The sequence below is a fragment of the Bos taurus genome, chromosome 1 (genome assembly GCF_002263795.3).
Source record: "Bos taurus isolate L1 Dominette 01449 registration number 42190680 breed Hereford chromosome 1, ARS-UCD2.0, whole genome shotgun sequence".
Taxonomy (NCBI): Eukaryota; Metazoa; Chordata; class Mammalia; order Artiodactyla; family Bovidae; genus Bos; species Bos taurus.
Genome location: NC_037328.1, coordinates 136285394 through 136304063, shown reverse-complemented (window position 1 = coordinate 136304063; position 18670 = coordinate 136285394). Strand labels below are relative to the sequence as shown.

General features: G+C 39.4%; 1 protein-coding gene and 1 pseudogene across 6 annotated transcripts in view; both read left to right on the top strand.

The window, feature by feature from the left end:
- TMEM108 (transmembrane protein 108) overlaps positions 1-18670 on the top strand; it is a 387669-nt gene that overhangs the window by 114868 nt on the left and 254131 nt on the right.
- Positions 413-14869, top strand: LOC112447885 (tigger transposable element-derived protein 1-like; annotated as a pseudogene).

Genomic DNA, 18670 nt, shown 5'->3' with positions numbered 1-18670 from the left:
TTATCCCCTGGAGGCTAAACCCTTTCTTTCCTTTATAGTATTACCATATCTGTAGCAAGACTTCCCTGGTGACTCAGTAGGTAAAGCGTCTGCCTACAGTGTGGGAGACCTGGGTTCGATCCGTGGTTCGGGAAGATCCTCTGGAGAAGGAAATGGCAACCCACTCCAGTACGCTTGCCTGGAAAATCCCAGGGACGGAGGAGCCCGGTAGGCTACGGTCCATGGGGTCGCAAAGAGTCAGACACGAACTGAGCGATTTCACTTTCACTTTCTTGAAGTCGCTCAGTCGGGTCGACTCTTTGCGACCCCATGGACCGTAGCCTACCGGGCTCCTCCGTCCCTGGGATTTTCCAGGCAAGTGTACTGAAGTGGGTTGCCATTTCCTTATGGATCGAACCCAGGTCTCCCACACTGTAGGCCTGAGCCAAGTAAAATCCTTTATTTGTCTGAATCATCACATAATGCTTTTCACTTTAATTAAAAGTGTTTTATATTAAAAAAAAAAAAACTTGTACATCTTTCATTAGTTTTACAGTTGACCCTTGAGCAACAATGGGTTTGAACTGTACAGATACACTTATACATGGATTTTTTTCCTAGTAAATATGTACTCCAGTGCTACTCAATTTGTAGTTGATTGAATTTGAAGATGCAGAGCTATGAATACAGAGGGCCAACCACAGAGTTACATTGAAATTTTTGACTGAGCTGCTCAGGGGTCAATTCCCCTGATTCTTGTGTTGCTCAGGGTCAACTGGATTCTTAGGTACTTTATATTTTTGTTGCTGTTGTTAATGGTATCATTCTGATTATTGCCAAGTATGAACCTGCAGTTGATTTCTGCATATTAGTTTTATGAAAATCAAATTTGCTAAATCTCACTACAGGCGTACTTGTTTTTTTCTTTTTGCACTTCAGTTTATTGCACTTCACAGGTATTGCATTTTTTAAAAATTGAAGGTGCATGTAAGCCTGTTTCAAGCATTTTTCCAGCAGCATTTGCCTACTTGGTGTTTTTGTGTCACATTTTGGTAGTCCTGGCATATTTCATACTTTCATGTTATTATTGATACTCTGTTTTATATGGTAATCTATGGTCTTTCATGCTACTACTGTAACTGCTTTGGGGCATCACAAACTGCACCCTTATTAGATGGTGAACTTAAGTGATAAATGTTGTGTGTGTTCTGACTGCTCCACCAGCCAGCTAGCTGTTCTCACATCCATCTCCCTCTCCCTGGGGCTCCATGAGACACAGCAATACTGAAATTAGGCCAGTTAATAGCCCTACAATGGCCTCTAAGTGTTCAAGTTAAAGGAACAGTTGCTCATCTCTCATTTTAAATCAAAAACTAGAGATGATTAAGCTTAATGAGGAAGGCATGTCAAAAGCTGATAGCTAGGCCTTTTCCACAAAACATCTAAGTTTTGAAAGCAAAGGAAGAGGAAAAGTTCTTGAAGGAAATTAAAAGTGAACACATGAGTGATGAGAAAGCAAAGCTGCCTTATTGTGAATGTAGAGAAAGTTCTAGTGGTCTGGATAGAAGTTCAAACCAGCCACAATATTCCTTTAACCCAAAGCCTAATCCAGAGCAAAGCCTTAATTCTCTTCAATTCTATGACAGCTGAGAGAATTGACGAAGCTGCAAGAGAAAAGTTTGGAGGTAATAGAAGTTTAAAGAAAGAAGCTGTCTCTAACAGAGAAGTGCAAAGTGAAGCAGCAAGTGGCTTCGCTAAACAGCAGATTTTCCATGTAGACAAAAACGGCATTCTACTGGAAGAAGATGCCATCTGGGACGTTCATAGCTTGAGAGTACGAGTCAGTGCTTGGCTTCAAAGCTTCGAAGGACCGGCTGACTCTTGTTAAGAGCTAATGCAATGTGAGTGGTGACCTTTAAGTTGAAACTGGTGCTCTTTGACCATTCCAAAAATCCTAGAGCCCTTAAGAAGTGCTCAATGTACTCTGTGTGTTCTAGAAATGGAACAACAAAGCCTAGATGACAGCACCTGTTTAAAACATGTTTTAGTGAATATTTTGCAGAAGGAAATGGCAATCCACTCCAGTATTCTTGCCTGGAGAATCCCATGGACAGAGGAGCCTGGAGGGCTTCAGTCCATGGGGTCACACAGAGTCGAACATGACTGAAGCGACTAAGCTGCAGCAGCAGTGAATATTTTAAGCCCACTGTGGAGACCTACTGCTCAGCAAAGATTCCTTTCAAAATATGACTGTTCATTTACAATGTACCCGGTCATCCAAGAATTCTTATGGAGATATACACTAAAATTAATGTTATTTCCATACTTGCTAACACATTATCCATTCTGTAGCCCTCGAATCACGGAGTAACTTCAGGTCTTATTATTTAAGAAATATATTTCGTAAGGTTGTAGCTTCCATAAATAGTGATTCCCCTGATAGATTTGGGTAAAATAAATGGAAAACCTCTGAAGAAGAGTCATCATTGTAACTGCCATTAAGACATTTGTGATTCATGAGAAGATTTCAGAATATCAACATTACAGAAGCTTAGAAGAAGTTGATTCCAACCCACATGAATGACTTTGAGGGGTTCAGGACTTTAGTGGAGGAAGTAACTGCAGATGTGGTAGAAATAGCAAGAGATGTAGAATTAAAAATGGAGCTTGAAAATGTGACTGAGTTCCTGTTACTCTCATGATAAAAACTTCACAGATGAGAAATTGCTTCTGATGGATGAGCAAAGTTCTTGAGGAGGAATCCACTTCTGGTGAAGATGCTATGAAGACTGTTGAAATGAAATCAAAGGATTTAGAATTTTATATAAACTTAGTTGATAAAGCAGCCACAGAGTTTGAGAGGATTGACTTCAGTTTTGAAAGTTATGTGGGTAAAATCTATCAAACAGCATTACATGCTACAGGGAAATTGTGAGTGGAAGCATCGATCAATGTAGTAACTCAGCTGTCTCATTTTAAGAAGTTTCCACAGCCACCCCAACCTTCAGCAACGCACCACCCTGATCAGTCAGTAGCTATCAACATTAAGGGAACATCGTCCACCAACAAATAGATTAGGACTCACTGAAGGGTCAGATGATGGTAGCATTTTTTTAACAATAAAAATATTTTAAAATTAAGGTATGTACGGAGAAGGCAATGGCACCCCACTCCAGTACTCTTGCCTGGAAAATCCCATGGACAGAGGAGCCTGATAGGCTACAGTCCATGGGGTCGCTAAGAGTCGGACACGACTGAGCGACTTCACTTTCACGCACTGGAGAAGGAAATGGCAACCCACTCCAGTGTTCTTGCCTGGAAAATCCCAGGGACGGGGAAGCCTGGTGGGCTGCCGTCCATTGGGTTGCACAGAGTCGGACACGACTGAAGCGACTTAGCAGCATGTACATTGTAATTTTAGACATAATGTTATTATGCACTTAGACCGCAGTATAGTGTAAACATAACTTTCTGTTGTGGATCAGTCACTAAGTCCTGCCCAACTCTTTGCAACCCCATAGACCATAGCCCGCCAGGCTCCTCTGTCCATGGAATTTCCCAGGCAAGAATACTGGAGTGGTTAGCCATTGCCTTCTCCAGGAATTCTTCCCAACCCAGGGATCGAACCTGTATCTCCAGCATTGCAGTCAGATTTATTACCGATTGAGCCAACGGGGAAGCCTTTTTATATGCACAAGAAAACCAAAAAATTCATGTGACTCACTTTATTGTAATATTGATTTTGTTTAAATCTTATCTATCCTTATTGACTTTTATCTGCTGAAGCTGTCAATTACTAAAGCTGTCAATTACTAAAAATATTGCAATTTCTCTCTCTGGTGATTTGCTCATTTCTCTAGTTATCATGTCAGTTTTTTGCTTTGAATGTTTTCAGGTAATATTAATAGATATACACAATTTATAATTCTTTGTGTGTTTTTCCATGTTTTAGATGTGTCTTTTACAATCAATGCATAGCTAGATTTTTATTTATTGTCTAAAAATATTAATTAGAAAGTGGGTCTTTTGCCTTTATTGCAATTAATTGTATGTTTACTTTTATTTCTATCACTGTTTTATGTATTTTTATTTGTGAATGTTTTCTATTTCTCCCACCCCCCACACACATTTCTTGCGATCTTTTGAACCAATCATTTTTTTCCTCAGTCTGGGTTTTTCCTCCTACTTCTTTTTAGGTTATATGCTTAGTGTCTGCCCCTAGTAGCTGTTCTTGCTATTTCTGCAAATATATTCTAAATTAAAGTTTCTATTTGATGAGTATGTTATAACTCAGGCTCCCAAACTCAAAAGACTTACCTCTTCTCAGCTTCCTTATTTTTCTTCCACAAATTACGTGTTTTTCTTACAGTTTTAAATAAAGATTACTTGGTTTTATCCATCTACTTGTCATTATTTTCCCTTGTTACTTTCTTCCATTTCAGAGTTTCATCTGTAGTCTTTTTCCTTCTTTCTGAAGTACAGCCTTTAGAATTTCATTTAGTGACTTTTTTAATAGTAAACTCTATACTATATGTCAGTAATACAGAGATGAATAAGTAACACTCACATAAAATATATAGTTGCAGTGTAAGTACAGAATTCAAGATTAGGACCATGTGTTGTGGGCACAGAGAGGGAAAGCTAAATTTAAGGAGCAGGGGGTGGGGGCATCTCAGGATAGGAAATGTGAAGTGTGGAGGGCTCTGGATGCTTTCATGGAACATTCATCAGCGCAGCAGGCTGGAGCTTAGGAGCAGGTTAGTGCCAGATGGAGCTAGAGAGGTTAGCTAGTTAGCGAGTGGATTATGGAGAGCCTTAAATGCCAAACTGATGGCAGTAGAGAGTTGGGGGAGGTTTAAAGCAGTGGGGTGACATGAGTAGATGCATTATTTAGGAGTGATATGTGTGACATGGTGGGTCCTGATCTGGGAGGAGGCTGGTAACTAAACCAAGGCAAGCAAAGGTAATGAAGAGGAGAGACAAAATTTTAAGGGACATTGACAAGGTAAAGCTCTGAAAAGAAGATTTAAGGAAGAGAGATTAGGTGATGCACTCCAAAGAGTATAATCTAGAGGGCTAGCAGGATCGAGAGCACGGAGGCGGTGTGCATGTTGGGGGTGTAGTGAGACACCACTGCAAGGAGAAGATGAGGTGAGTCTATCACTTAAATGATTTGACATCTTTTCAGGAAGATAATGAGTCAGTCTTAGAAGATCAGTGTTTAATAAATTAGGGATATCTCTGTGTTGAGAACTCAGCAACATTTGATTTTGGTGGTTCTGGTCATTACTGTTTTTCCTTCTTTCGTTTCCTGAGTTAGAATATAGATCTCTGCTGCAGGATGCAAAGTCTGTTTCTAGCAATAAATAACATATAATTAAATAATCGTTGGATTTCAGTGAAATTTTAGGTCGAGAATTTGACATGTAGAACTATCTTCTCTGCTGTTTGCAAAATGATTGCTGCCATGCAGTGCTTGCTCTTGGCTGATGGGACCTCTTGTTGGGTATCTATTTTTAACCTTAACACTGTCCACAGGCTGGCAGATGTGATCCAAAGTGTCTAAGAGCATCTGGTAAGACAGGAAGGAGTGGAAGGGAAGGAAGACAGAGGCAGAGCAAGGGAAGGGGGAAAAGAAAACCCTCCATTTAATTAAAAAAGTATTTGCAACACTTATGCTTCCTACCTGCTGTTTTTAGCTGGCAAGATCAGATTGCTCCCTGGAGATTGGCGCCTGGCCTATGAGCCCAAATGCGGGCTTTCTTTTTAATGCATGAGTCATCACAGTGATTCAGTGACTTATTCGTCACTCACACGTAATGATTGCAGTGGACACTGCTGAGAGTTCAAAGGAACTTCTCCCTGTCAGGGTGCTAAGTAGCTTTAATAGCAGATGTGATGTGTCAGTCCAGAACATGAGCAACTTCTTGCCTTCTACCTGGTGCTATCCTGGAGTGCTCTGGACTTGGGCATGCATCCGTCAGTTCAGTTTAGTCTCTCAGTTGTGTCTGACTCTTTATGACCCCATAGACTGCAGGCCCCATCAAATCCAGGCATTTCTTGTCAGAGGAGGGAGCTGGGAGTTAGGGGGAGAAAATCATGTGCTATAAAATGTTTTCTTTGGGGAGCTCTACTCCATCTGGCAGCATCATGATCTAAAATATTCCTGGCCTTTTTACATTGATGGCGGTGGCTGACCCATGGGATCCTGATGTGTGAACTGGGTACTGTTAAAATATCTCATCTTTTAGAAGTGACTCAGGAGGAAAAGTGTCAAGTAAAAGTTACTCATTTCAACCTGGCTGGAAAAAAATTTTGAGTTGTGAAGTTGCAGAATGGTTCTTATAGTTCTTGTTGTTGCTGTTGAAAACTACAAATATAGATTCTAAAATCTGCTTAGAAATGAGTTTGTCACTATTAACACTTGCCTTTGAATGACGTTGGTAAAGTAGAAAGTTGTTGACGTAGATGAGCTCATGAGAGCAGTATTTTATTGAATTTATCTAAATTTTACCTAAATTGTCTCATTTAATCAATCATGCAGTTAAGGAAACGCAGAGAGTGAGGGAACTGTCCAAGGTACTGTCCAACTGAGCAAATACATGGTGGACACAGTTCAAACCCAGGAATAATTAATTGGTGGCAAAATTTATACCACACTGCCTCTGGGCATATTTTGGTATTTACTTTCGCTCGTTTAAGAGAACAGATGTGTTTTCTGTGATAAATTCGACTTACCCAGGTGTTTCCCCTTTATGGAGACACCATTCCTCTATACCTGCCCTGAGTTCCAGCCTTCAATCCCTGGATGCTGTCTTCAAGTAACAAAAATAGGAAAAAAAAAAAAAAGCCTAAATAAGGGATTTAGTCCACAGTGCAATGGTTCACCCTACTGTAGTCTTTTCTTTGTACCCTTTCTTGAATGTCCATCACTCTATTTATGATGGTTAAACTATTAAAATTTCTGACTGTCCTTATCATAAATACAGATTATACAAAGTTTTGAGAAGCAAAGATGTCAGCTGTATAAACACAGGGATTTGTTTCTTTTTTCAAGTGATTTAAACTTGACTAAATGCCAGGGATGAACCAAATGTCAAGCCATCAAGAACAACAGGAACATATAAAGGTTGTCTTGGGAGTAGGTTTCCTTGATACCAAACTGAAGTAACTTCCTGTATCCTACCATGCTTCGGGGAAACAGAGCCTTTAATGCACATGAGTGTTCTATTGCCTTCAAGAGAACTTATAATCACTTGCTTGAATAAGCAGAATTTACAATAAAAAAAGCTTAAGGACATGCATGGATAGCATTTCATTATGAAAAAAGGCAGTGTTACACAGACAAAAACGTTTGAGATGAGATAATAGTTTGAGGTGAGTCATTTTCCCTGAGAATTACAGGTACCCAGCCAAAAGACTTCCGTATTTTTAGCATGGGTTGTCACCCACAAAACACACAAAATGAAGAGCTAGATCCAGGAGTCAGAAGTTACGACAACATGAAACAACAGAAGGTAAGAGGATTGATTAAGAGCAATAACTGTGATAGATCATCACTCATAGGACAGGCATCATCTGTTCCCCAGTGCAGTTTACCACCTGAGAGCCCACAAGGAGTGACTCCTGAGGAGCCCCTTCTAGTCTCTCAGAAGAAAATAAAACAAAGAGAAAGGAGACTGTATGTAGGATAAAGATTGAGGACGATCTTTATGTATATTTGATACAGGTAGACCGAACTTACCTGACTAGCAAGGTAAATTTATTTTTAACTTTATGCCAACTTGTGGCAGGTAAGTGAATTTCTGAAAAGTCCTGTGGAGCCATTTGTACTAACCTCTGTTGATTTTCTATTAACTTCATGGAAACTCGGGTTCTTAAACTGCTCAGAGGCTTTGGTTTTACCACCTGTATAATAAAGGAGGCAATGCAGATGGTCTGTAATGTATGATTTGTGACCACAGTGGGTGGATTTAAATGAGTTTAGTTATCAGTTGATGTGCTAGACACATGATGAATGACTTAAGGAAAATCAGCCAAGGACAGGTAGCAAGTAGCTCGTCCTGTCTGATCTCAGCAGAGCATGTACAGCTTTCCAGACCACCAGAGAAAAGGGGGCTCTCAGCCAGGCTCTGTTTGATTGTTCCTTCCCTGGATCTCCTTATTAAATATCTGGCTTGTCTGCCATGTTATGCTTGTCCCAACCTGTCAAGACCTCAGGCAACTCATGATGTTAGCCTTTCCTGATTGTTTGCCACTGAGATAACTATTGTTACCAACAGTGCCCAGGCAGGAATTTTTCCATAAAATCAACCCCCTGTAGCAGGGAGGTAGAACTGCCAATTCCCACAGCCCTCTCCATCTGCTGAGGCTTGGGTAGAATTTTCAGTAGCATGAAGCTGAGGTGGGAGGTGGCAAGGAATAGGAGCAATCTCTGGCTATAATGTCACAGAATCCTACTCTTCTTACTGAGATTCAGTAGGTGTACTTGAATAAATCTTAATTTATTATATGCCTTTGGTCAATTTCCAGAATTTTTAAATGGTCATTTTGTTTTGTTTTTATTTTTATTGAGATAAAATTGACACATTAGAGTAGTTTCAGGTATGCAATGTAATTTGATATATGTATATATTTTGAAATGATTACCACAATGCTTATTTAATATCCATCACCATACATAGCTATAGTTTTTTCTTATAATGGAATTTTTAAGATTTACTCTATTATCTGCTTTCAAATATACAATAGTGTATTGTTAACTATGGTCATCATTCTGTACATTATATCCCCAGGATGTTTTTATCTTATACCTGGAAGTTTATTCCTTTTCATCACTGTGATTCATTTCTCCCATTCCTACCCCACACATATACCCTGCCTTTGGTAACCACAAATATTTTGTCTGAATTCATGAGTTCATTTCTTTCTTCAACTTCCACATTGGAGTGATCATACAGAATTTGTCTTTCTCTAATTTCACTTAGCATAATGCCCTCAAGTTTTATTCATGTTGTCACAAATGGCAAGGTTTCTTTTTTTATAGCTGAATAATAATCCGTTATGTGTGTGTGACAACTTCTTTACTCACTCATCCATCGATGGACTAGGTTATTTCCATGCCTTCGGTATTATAGATAATGCTGCAATGAATATGGACATGCAGATATCTTTTTAAGGTAGTGTTTTCATTATCTGCAGATAAGTATTCAGAAGTGAAATTGCCAGATTATATGGTAATTCTATTTTTAATTTTTTGAACAATCTTCACATTATTTTCTATAGTGGCTGCACCAATTAACATTCTCACCAACAATACACATCCTTGCCAACACTTGTTATTTGTTGTCTTTTGATGGTAGCCATTCTAACAGGTGTTAAGTGATGCCTCATAATGGTTTTAATTTTCATTTCCCTTATGATTAATGTGATGTTCAGCATTTTTTAATGTTATCTGTTGGCTATCTGTATGTTTTCTTTGGAAAAATGTCTATCCAGACCTACCCATTTTTTAAAATCAGATTATTTGTCTTTTACTATGGATTTATATGAGTTATTTTATATTTTGGGATAGTAGTTCCTTAAAGATATGATTTGCAAATATTTTCTCCCATTCTGTATGTTGCCCTTTCATTCTCTTGATGGTTTCCTTTGCTGTGCAGAAGCATTTTGACTTTCTGTAGTCCCACTTATTTATTTTTTCTTTCATTGATTTACATTTGGTGTCAAATTAAAAAAAAAAAAACCATTGCCAAGACCAATGTCTGGAAGCTTTCCCCCTGTGTTTTCTTCTAGCTTTATGGTTTCAGGTCTTACATTTAAATCCTTAATTCATTTTGTGTATGGTATAAGATAGTGATATTGTTTCATCCTTTTTCATGTGGCTGTCCAGTTTTTCCAACATTATTTATTGAAGAGACTGTTCTTTCCCCATTGTTTCATCCTTTGTCATGAATTAATTGACCACGTAAACATTTTTTCCTGGGCTCTCTATTTTGTTCCATTGGCATGTATATCTGTTTTTAATGCCATTTAACACCAGTATTATACTGGCATTTTATTACTATAGCTTTGTAATATAATTTGAAATCAGGAAATATGATATCTCCAGCTTTCTTCTCTCTCTGATTGCCTTAACTATTTGGAATCTTTGATGGTTCCATATCAATTTTAAGACTATTCTGTTCCTGTGGGGGAGGGGAAAATCCCATTGGAATTTTGATAGGGATTGCATTGAATCTGTATATTAATTTGAGTAGTTTGAACATTTAATATTCTTCCAGTCCATGAGTACAGACCCTCTTTCTATTTGTTTCTATATTCTTTGATGGCTAGGGTTTTCAGTATATAGGTCTTTTACTTCCTTGCTGAAATTTATTCCTAGGTATTTTATTCTTTTTGATGCAATTATAAGTAGGACTTTTTAAAAATGTCTCTCTGAAAGTTTGTTATTAATTTGTAGAAGCACAATAGAATTTTGTGTGCTGATTTTGTATCCTACAACATTAATAAATTCATTCATTTTCTCTAACACGTTTTTGGTAGAGCTCAGGATTTTCTATATGTAATATCATGTTATCTGCAAATAGAGAAAAGTATTACTTTTTTCTTTCTGATTTGAATCCCTTTAATTTCTTTTTCTTTTCTCATTGCTATGGCTAGGACTTTCAATAATATATTGAATAAAAGTGGCAAGAGTGAATATCTTTGCCTTGTTCTTAATCTTATAGGAAAAGCTTTCAGCTTTTCATGATTATGATACTACCTGTGGAAATGGCAACCCACTCCAGTTCTCTTGCCTGAAAAATTTCATGGATGGGGGAGTCTCGTAGGCTACAGTCCATGGGGTCACAAAGAGTCGGACATGACTGAGCCATTTAACTTTCACTTTTGTCATATATAGTCTTTTCTATGTTGAGATACATCCTTCTGTATCTGCTTTGTTGAGAGTTTTTATCATAAATGGATGTTATATTTTTCAAATTCTTTTTCTGTAGCTATTAAAGTGATTATCTGATTTTTATTCTTCATTTTGTTAATGTGGTGAATGACATTGGTTGAATTGTGACTGTTGAACCATTCTTGCATCTCCGGATTAAATTCCACTTAATCATGGTGTGCAATCATCTTAATGTATTGTTCAATTAAGTTTGCTAATATTTTGTTAAGGATTTTTACATTTATGTCCATCAGGACACTGGTCTATAATTTTCTTGTGTCTTTGCCTCGTTTTGGTAACAGTGTAATGCTGGCCTCATAAAATGAGTTTGGATGCATTTCCTTCTCTGCCATTTTTTGAAAGCATTTGAAAAAAATTGTATTAACTTTTCTTTAAATGTTTGGTGGAATTCACCAGTGAAGCCATCTGGTCCTAGACTTCTGTTTGATGGAGGATTTTTGATTATTGACTCAGTATTCTTGATAGTAATAAGTGTGTTTATATTTTCTATTTCTTCATGATTCAGGCTTGGTAGGTTGTATATTTCTAAGAATTTATCCATTTCTTATAGGTTATCTAATTTCTTATTGTATAATTGTTCATAATAGTTTCCTATGATCCTTTGTATTTTACATCTGTGGTATCAGTTGTAAAATCTCCATTTTCATTTGTCATTCAGTGTATTTGAATCCTCTTTTTATTTGGTGAGTCTAGCAAAAGGTTTCTCTACTTTTTAAAATCTTTTTTAAAAAACACCTTAGTTTCATTGATCTTTTCTATCGTCTTTTTACTCTCTATTTCATTAATTTCCACTCTAATTTTGTTATTTTAAAGTTTCAACAAATTTGGTTTTTTCAACAAATGTGTCCAGGTTTATCACTGCTCAAAGATTTGCTGAGCTCCTCACTCAAGCATTCAAAAAACCCCATATTTTCTTCATTTATTATACAGTTTTTCTCAAAACCTATTTTAAACAGTTATGTAACTTGAAATTAGAGATACAAAAAGAACATTTCATGCAAATATGGGCAAAATAAAAGACAGAAATGATATGAACCTAACAGAAGCAGAAGATATTAAGAGGTGGCAAGAATACACAGAAGAACTATACAAAAAAGACCCTAATGACCCAGATAACCATGATGGTGTGATCACTTACCTAGAGACAGACATCCTGGAATGCAAAGTCAAGTGGGCCTTAGGAAGCATCACTACAAACAAAGCTAATGGAGGTGATGGAATTCCAGTTGAGCTATTTCAAATCCTAAAAGATGATGCTGTGAAAGTGCTGCACTCAGTATGCCAGCAAATTTGGAAAACTGCAGTGGCCATAGGACTGGAAAAGATCAGTTTTCATTCCAATCCCAAAATCAGGCAATGCCAAAGAATGTTCAAATTACTCAGTAGTTCAAACTATTGCACTCATCTCACATGCTGCTGCTGCTGCTGCTGCTGCTAAGTCATGTCCGACTCTGTGTGACCCCATAGAAGGCGGCCCACCAGGCTCCTGTCCCTGGGATTCTCCAGGCAAGCATACTGGAGTGGGTTGCCATTTCCTTCTCCAGTGCATGAAAGTGAAAAGTGAAAGTGAAGTTGCTCAGTTGTGTCCGACTTTTCACAACCCCATGGACTGTAGCCTACCAGGCTCCTCCATGGGAGGAAATCCATGGGATTTCCCAGGCAAGAGTACTGGAGTGGGTTGCCATTGCCTTCTCACATGCTAGCAAAGTAATATTCAAAATTCTCCAAGCTAGGCTTCAACAGTATGTGAACTGAAAATTTCCAGGTGTTCAAACTGGGCTTAGAAAAGGCAGAGGAACCAGAGATCAAATTACCAACTTCTGTTGGATCATCAAAAAAGCAGGAGAATTCCAGAGAAACATCTACTTCTGTTTCATTGACTATGCTAAAGTCTTTGACTGTGTGGATCACAACAAACTGTGGAGAATTCTTCACGAGATGGGAATGCCAGACCAGCTTACCTGCCTGCTAAGAAATCTGTGTGCAGGTCAAGAAGCAACAATTAGAACCAAACATGGAACAAACTGGTTCTAAATTGAGAAAGGAGTATGTCAAGGCTGTATACTGTCACCCTGCTTATTTAACTTACATGCAGAGTTAACTTACCATGGGAAGTAGCAGGCTGGATGAAGCACAAGCTGCAATCAAGATAACTAGGAGAAATATCAATAACCTCAGATATGCAGATGACATCACCCTTATGGCAGAAAGCTAAAGGAACTAAAGAGCCTCTTGATGAAAGTGAAAGAGGAAAGTGAAAAATCTGGCTTAAAACGCAACATTCAAAAAACTAAGATCACATGGCATCCAGTCCCATCACTTCATGGCAAATAGATGGGGAAACAATGGAAATAGTGGCAGATTTTATTTTCTTGGGTGCCAAAATCACTGCAGATGGTGACCACAGCCATGAAATTAAAAGATGCTTGCTCTTTGGAAGAAAACCTATGACCAACCTAGACAGCATATTAAAAGGCAGAGACATTACTTTGCCGACAAAGGTCCATCTAGTCAAAGCTATGGTTTTTCCAGTGGTCATGTATGGATGTGAGTTGGACCATAAAGAAAGCTGAAAGAAAGGAAGTGCAGTCGCTCAGTTGTGACCGACTCTTTGCAACCCCATGAACTGTAGCCTACCAGCCTCCTCCGTCCATGGGATTTTCCAGACAAGAGTACTGGAGTGGGTTGCCATTTCCTTCTCCAGGGGATCTCCCCGACCCAGGGATTGAACTTGAGTCTCCCTCATTTCAGGCAGATGCTTTAACGTCTGAGTGGCTAGGGAAGCTGAACACCGAAGAATTGATGCTTTTGAACTGTGGTGTTGGAGAAGACTCTTGAGAGTCCCTTGGATTGCAAGGAGATCCAACCAGTCCATCCTAAAGGAAATTAGTCCTGAACATTCATTAGATAGACTGATGTTGAAGCTGAAGCTCCAGTACTTTGGCCACCTGATGTGATGAATTGACTCATTACAAAAGACCCTGATTCTGGGAAAGAATGAAGGCAGGAGGAGAAGGGGACGACAGAGGATGAGATGGTTGGATGGCATCACCGACTCGATGGACATCAGTTTGAACATGCTCTGGGAGGTGGTGATGGACAGGGAAGCTTGGCATCGTGCAGTCCACAGGGTCATAAAGAGTCGGACTCGACTGAACTGAACTTGAAATTAGCACGTGTACACTCTAGTTGTAAACATCTTGAGTCCATTCAGTTACCTCTGTGAGCCTTGCAGGTGCAGTTGATCATGACTTGACCATAAACCATGCTGGTTTAATAATATAGTACAGTTTTATAGTTAGTTGGTCGCTCAGTCATGTCCAACTCTTTGTGACCCCATGGACTGTAGCCCACCAGGCTCAACTGTCCTTGGGATCCTCCAAGGAAGGATACTGGAATGGATTGCCATTCCCTTCTCCAGGGGATCTTCTCAACCCAGGAATCAATCCCAGGTCTCCTGCATTGTAGGCAAATTCTTTACCGTCTGAGCTACCAGGGAAAGGACAAGCAATCAATTATATATATTACCTCATGCTCTATTGGTAAAGTGAAAAATTGTGTCAACAGGCATTATCCTGTAAATGGTAGAATATCTGTGAATTTTTAAATCAGAGGCTAAGTTGATTGAAAAAAAGATATTATTAGCTGGGCAATTTTGTACTTAGTAACTCCAACAAGTTTATAAGTTTTTTGTTTTTGAGAAAAAAGCCTGAGCAGTTAAGAGATGGTAAAGAATTTTAAAAACACCTTTACAAATAGAAATCAAGTGCAAAATTGATTGTTCCTATCTCAGTCTATTCCTTTCGTTTATCCACATCCATTTTCTGCACTGCATAAAAAGTCTTGAGCTATAATCACATTTGAGTGATAGAAACACATTACAGTACCAGATGAAATAAGGCTTTGAGAATGAGATAGCAACTTATCATGATTCATTTATTTTCTTTAATCCTTATGTATTTTGATTATTAAACTTTCCAGAATATTTGTGATATGTACCTTTTCATTCACGAAAATTTTGCATGTTCCATCTTGAGCTCCACCTCAGTAAGTGAAATGGACTGTGCCTATCAGAGTATATTAGAGGAGAGGCACTCACTGTGGAGGTTCACTTAAAGGATCCAGCTTACCCAACTACAAGAGTATTGCTCAAAGCTTTTGGAATCAAATAGAATTAAATCACACCATCTATAAGGGAAAGGTCAGTATCCAGGAGGACTTTGAGGACAGGTGGTTTAAACTGTTGAGGGAAGTAGGCACAAGTCTCTCTGATGGTCAGGCTAGTTTCAGCAGCTCTGATACCAACAGGGCCATTGTTGTTGAAATAGACTTATGCTCAGTGACCGAGGTACTGAGAGCAGAGCTCATCTCCTGGATAGCTGAGCCTGCGGAGAGTCAGAGGGAAAGGATAGGACCTAAATTTTAGGGTTGAGCTGGAACTCACTTAAGAATCTAGAGCTAAAGGTCATTCATGGGGACTGGGCAAGTCTGGTGGTTAGTAAGAAAAAACTGCAATGAAGTGGGAATGTGGGTGCCCTAGAGTCCTCTCTAGTCCCATAGGTATAGCTGGGTGAGAGCAACAATATCAATCTCAGACCCTACCCTGCTCAGGGAACAAGCTGATAATATCCAGGTTTCTAATCTGGGCTAAGGCTGCTGATAAAAGACTTCAGAGGCTGTAGCTGAGCAGAGATTAGAGACAAGGACTGACCTATATGGTTATCTTTTCAGTGCCAAGGAGATGTCATTGCCATTGTTCAACTCTCACTGTGAAAAATCACTCATGCTTCTGCTACCAAGGTAGCCACAAGGCCCAAACAATATAAATACAAAATATTCCCTCTTGTTTTCCTGGTCATTATTGCTGGTTATAAGGAACCCCATGTCACTGGATATGACCCTGGAATGGAAGTTGAGTTAGTGCTTAGCTCATTGAGATATTATAGAAAAAAATCATGAAATTGTTCAGTTCAGTTCAGTCGCTCAGTCGTGTCTGACCCTTTGCGACCCCATGAATCGAAGCACGCCAGGCCTCCCTGTCCATCACCAACTCCCGGACTTCACCCAAACCCATGTCCTTCGAGTCGGTGATGCCATCCAACCATCTCATCCTCTGTTGTCCCCTTCTCCTCCTGCCCTCAATCTTTCCCAGCATCAGGGTCTTTTCAAATGGGTCAGCTCTTCGAATCAGTTGGCCAAAGTATTGGAGCTTCAGCTTCAATATCAGTCCTTCCAATGAACACCCAGGACTGATCTCCTTTAGGATGGACTGGTTGGATCTCCTTGCAGTCCAAGGGACTCTCAAGAGTCTTCTCCAACACCACAGTTCAAAAGCATCAATTCTTCGGTGCTCAACTTTCTTTATAGTCCAACTCTCACATCCACACATGACTACTGGAAAAACCATAGCCTTGACTAGACAGACCTTTGTTGGCAAAGTAATGGGAATGATTCTTATTTTACTGCTGTCCTGCATACTGTTGGGCAAAGTTTCTCATCTGTGGTACAGTGAGAAACCAGGTAATTTGAACCGGGTAACACTTGGTTATAAGGGAGGTCAGGCTGTCCTGTGCATTGTAGGTTGTTTTGCGGCATCTCTGGTCTCTACCCATTAGATGCAAGTAGTACCTCACTTTCCTAGCGGTGTAACCAAAAATGCCTCCAGATATTACCAAATGGTACCTGAGGACAAAACCGTCCCTAGGTGAGAACCACTGCTGAAGTCTTCAAAAGAAGCCTGTGTAAGTCATGGCTCTGTTCTCAAGAAATCCAACTGGGTGCACACATCTAATCTACATGTATAATGTGGTAAAAAGTCTGTTTGGAGTGGTGTGCTTCTTGGCATACATATGAAAAGAGTTAGAAACACAGATCAAGATGGACTGACATGAGGAAATATGTTGAAGGGGAGCCAGAAGTGGAGCCATTCATTTAAGGATGGATGGCATATAACATGTGCAGGGGAAAAGTGCAGCTGGTGAGCAAGGGCGAGCATGTTGGGAAACTGATAACACTGCCCTACTTGGGTGGGGGAGGGCGGGGGCAGGGAGGAGGGGATGGGTTGGGATGTAGAGGGAGGGAGGCTGAGTTAGGAGCTGCTGCCCTGAAACAATCTCATACTCCATGCTTCCCTGCAGCTCCTTAAAAACCACATCCTGGTCATGGAGTTAGTTCTAAGAAATGGATTTTACATGTACTCAATGTGAAGCTACTTTTCCTCTTTCCTCATGTGATTAAATATGATAATAAAACAATTTCTAGTACTTTGAACTAATAACCCATGTCCCCTCATTAGGAACTATACCTGATAAGATTATTAGTGGAATATATTTGTAGCTGACACTAAGCTTTCACTATGTTCCAGGCAGTCTTCTAAGTGCTTTACATATGTAACTTCATTTGTTTTCACAACAGTGCTAGTTGTATTATGTTGTCATTTTCTTGACTACATTTGAGGGGACTGAGGCATGAAGAAGTTACACAAATATCAATAGTAAGATGAATAAATGGGAATTGAATAAAACTGACCTGGCTTCAGGTTCTGTGCTTTTATTCCACACTACACTCCCTTCTCTACCCAAGCTAATAACTTGCCATAGTGTGACAGAGATAGCGAAAAACTATATAGATAGAATAAAAAAGTATATGGCACTTGTGCCCATAGTCTCTGGCCTGTTGGAAATCCAAAAGTGTTGACTAAAGGCTTTGACTGTGTGGATCACAAAAAACTGAAAAATTCTTAAAGAGATGGGAAGACCAGAACACCTCACCTGTCTCCTGAGAAGCCTGTATGCAGATCAAGAAGCAACAGTTAGAACTGGGAATGCAACAACGGACTGGTTCCAAATTGGGAAAGGATTATTTCAAGGCTATATATTGTCACATGCTTATTTAACTTATATGCAGAGTACATCATGCAAAATGCTGGGCTGAATGAAGCTCAAGCTGGAATCAAGATTGCTTAGAGAAATATCAATAACCTCAGATATGCAGGTAACACCACCCTTATGGCAGAAAGCCAAGAAGAACTAAAGAGCTTCTTGATGAAGGTGAAAGATGAAAAAGCTGGCTTAAAACTCAACATTCAAAAAACTAAGACCATAGCATATGGTCCTATCACTTCATGGCAAATAGATGGGGAAACAATGGAAACAGTAACAGAATTTATTTTCTTGGGCTCCAAAATCACTGCAGATGGTGACTGCAGCCATGAAATTAAAAGATGCTTGCTCCTTGGAAGAAAATCTTTGACAAACCTAGACAGTGTATTAAAAAGCAGATACATCACTTTGCTGACAAAGGCTTGTATAATGAAGGCTGTAGTGAAATGGTTTTTCCAGTAGTCATGTATGGATGTGAGAGCTGGACCTTAAAGAAGGCTGAGTGCCGAAGAAGTGATGTTTTTGAACTGTGGTTCTGGAGAAGACTCTTGAGAGTCCCTTAGACAGAAAAGATAGCAAACCAGTCAATCCTGAAGGAAATCAACCCAAAATATTCATTGAAAGGACTGATGCTGAAGCTGAAGCTTCAGCACTTTTGCTACCTGTTGCAAAGAGCTGACCCATTGGAAATGACTCTGATGCTGGGAAAGATTGAAGGAAGGAGGAGAGTATGATGACAGAGGATGAGATGGTTGGATGGCTCATGGATTCAATGTACATGAGTTTGAGCAAATTCCAGGAGATAGTGAAGGACAGGAAAGCCTGGCATGCTGCAGTCCATGGAGTCGCA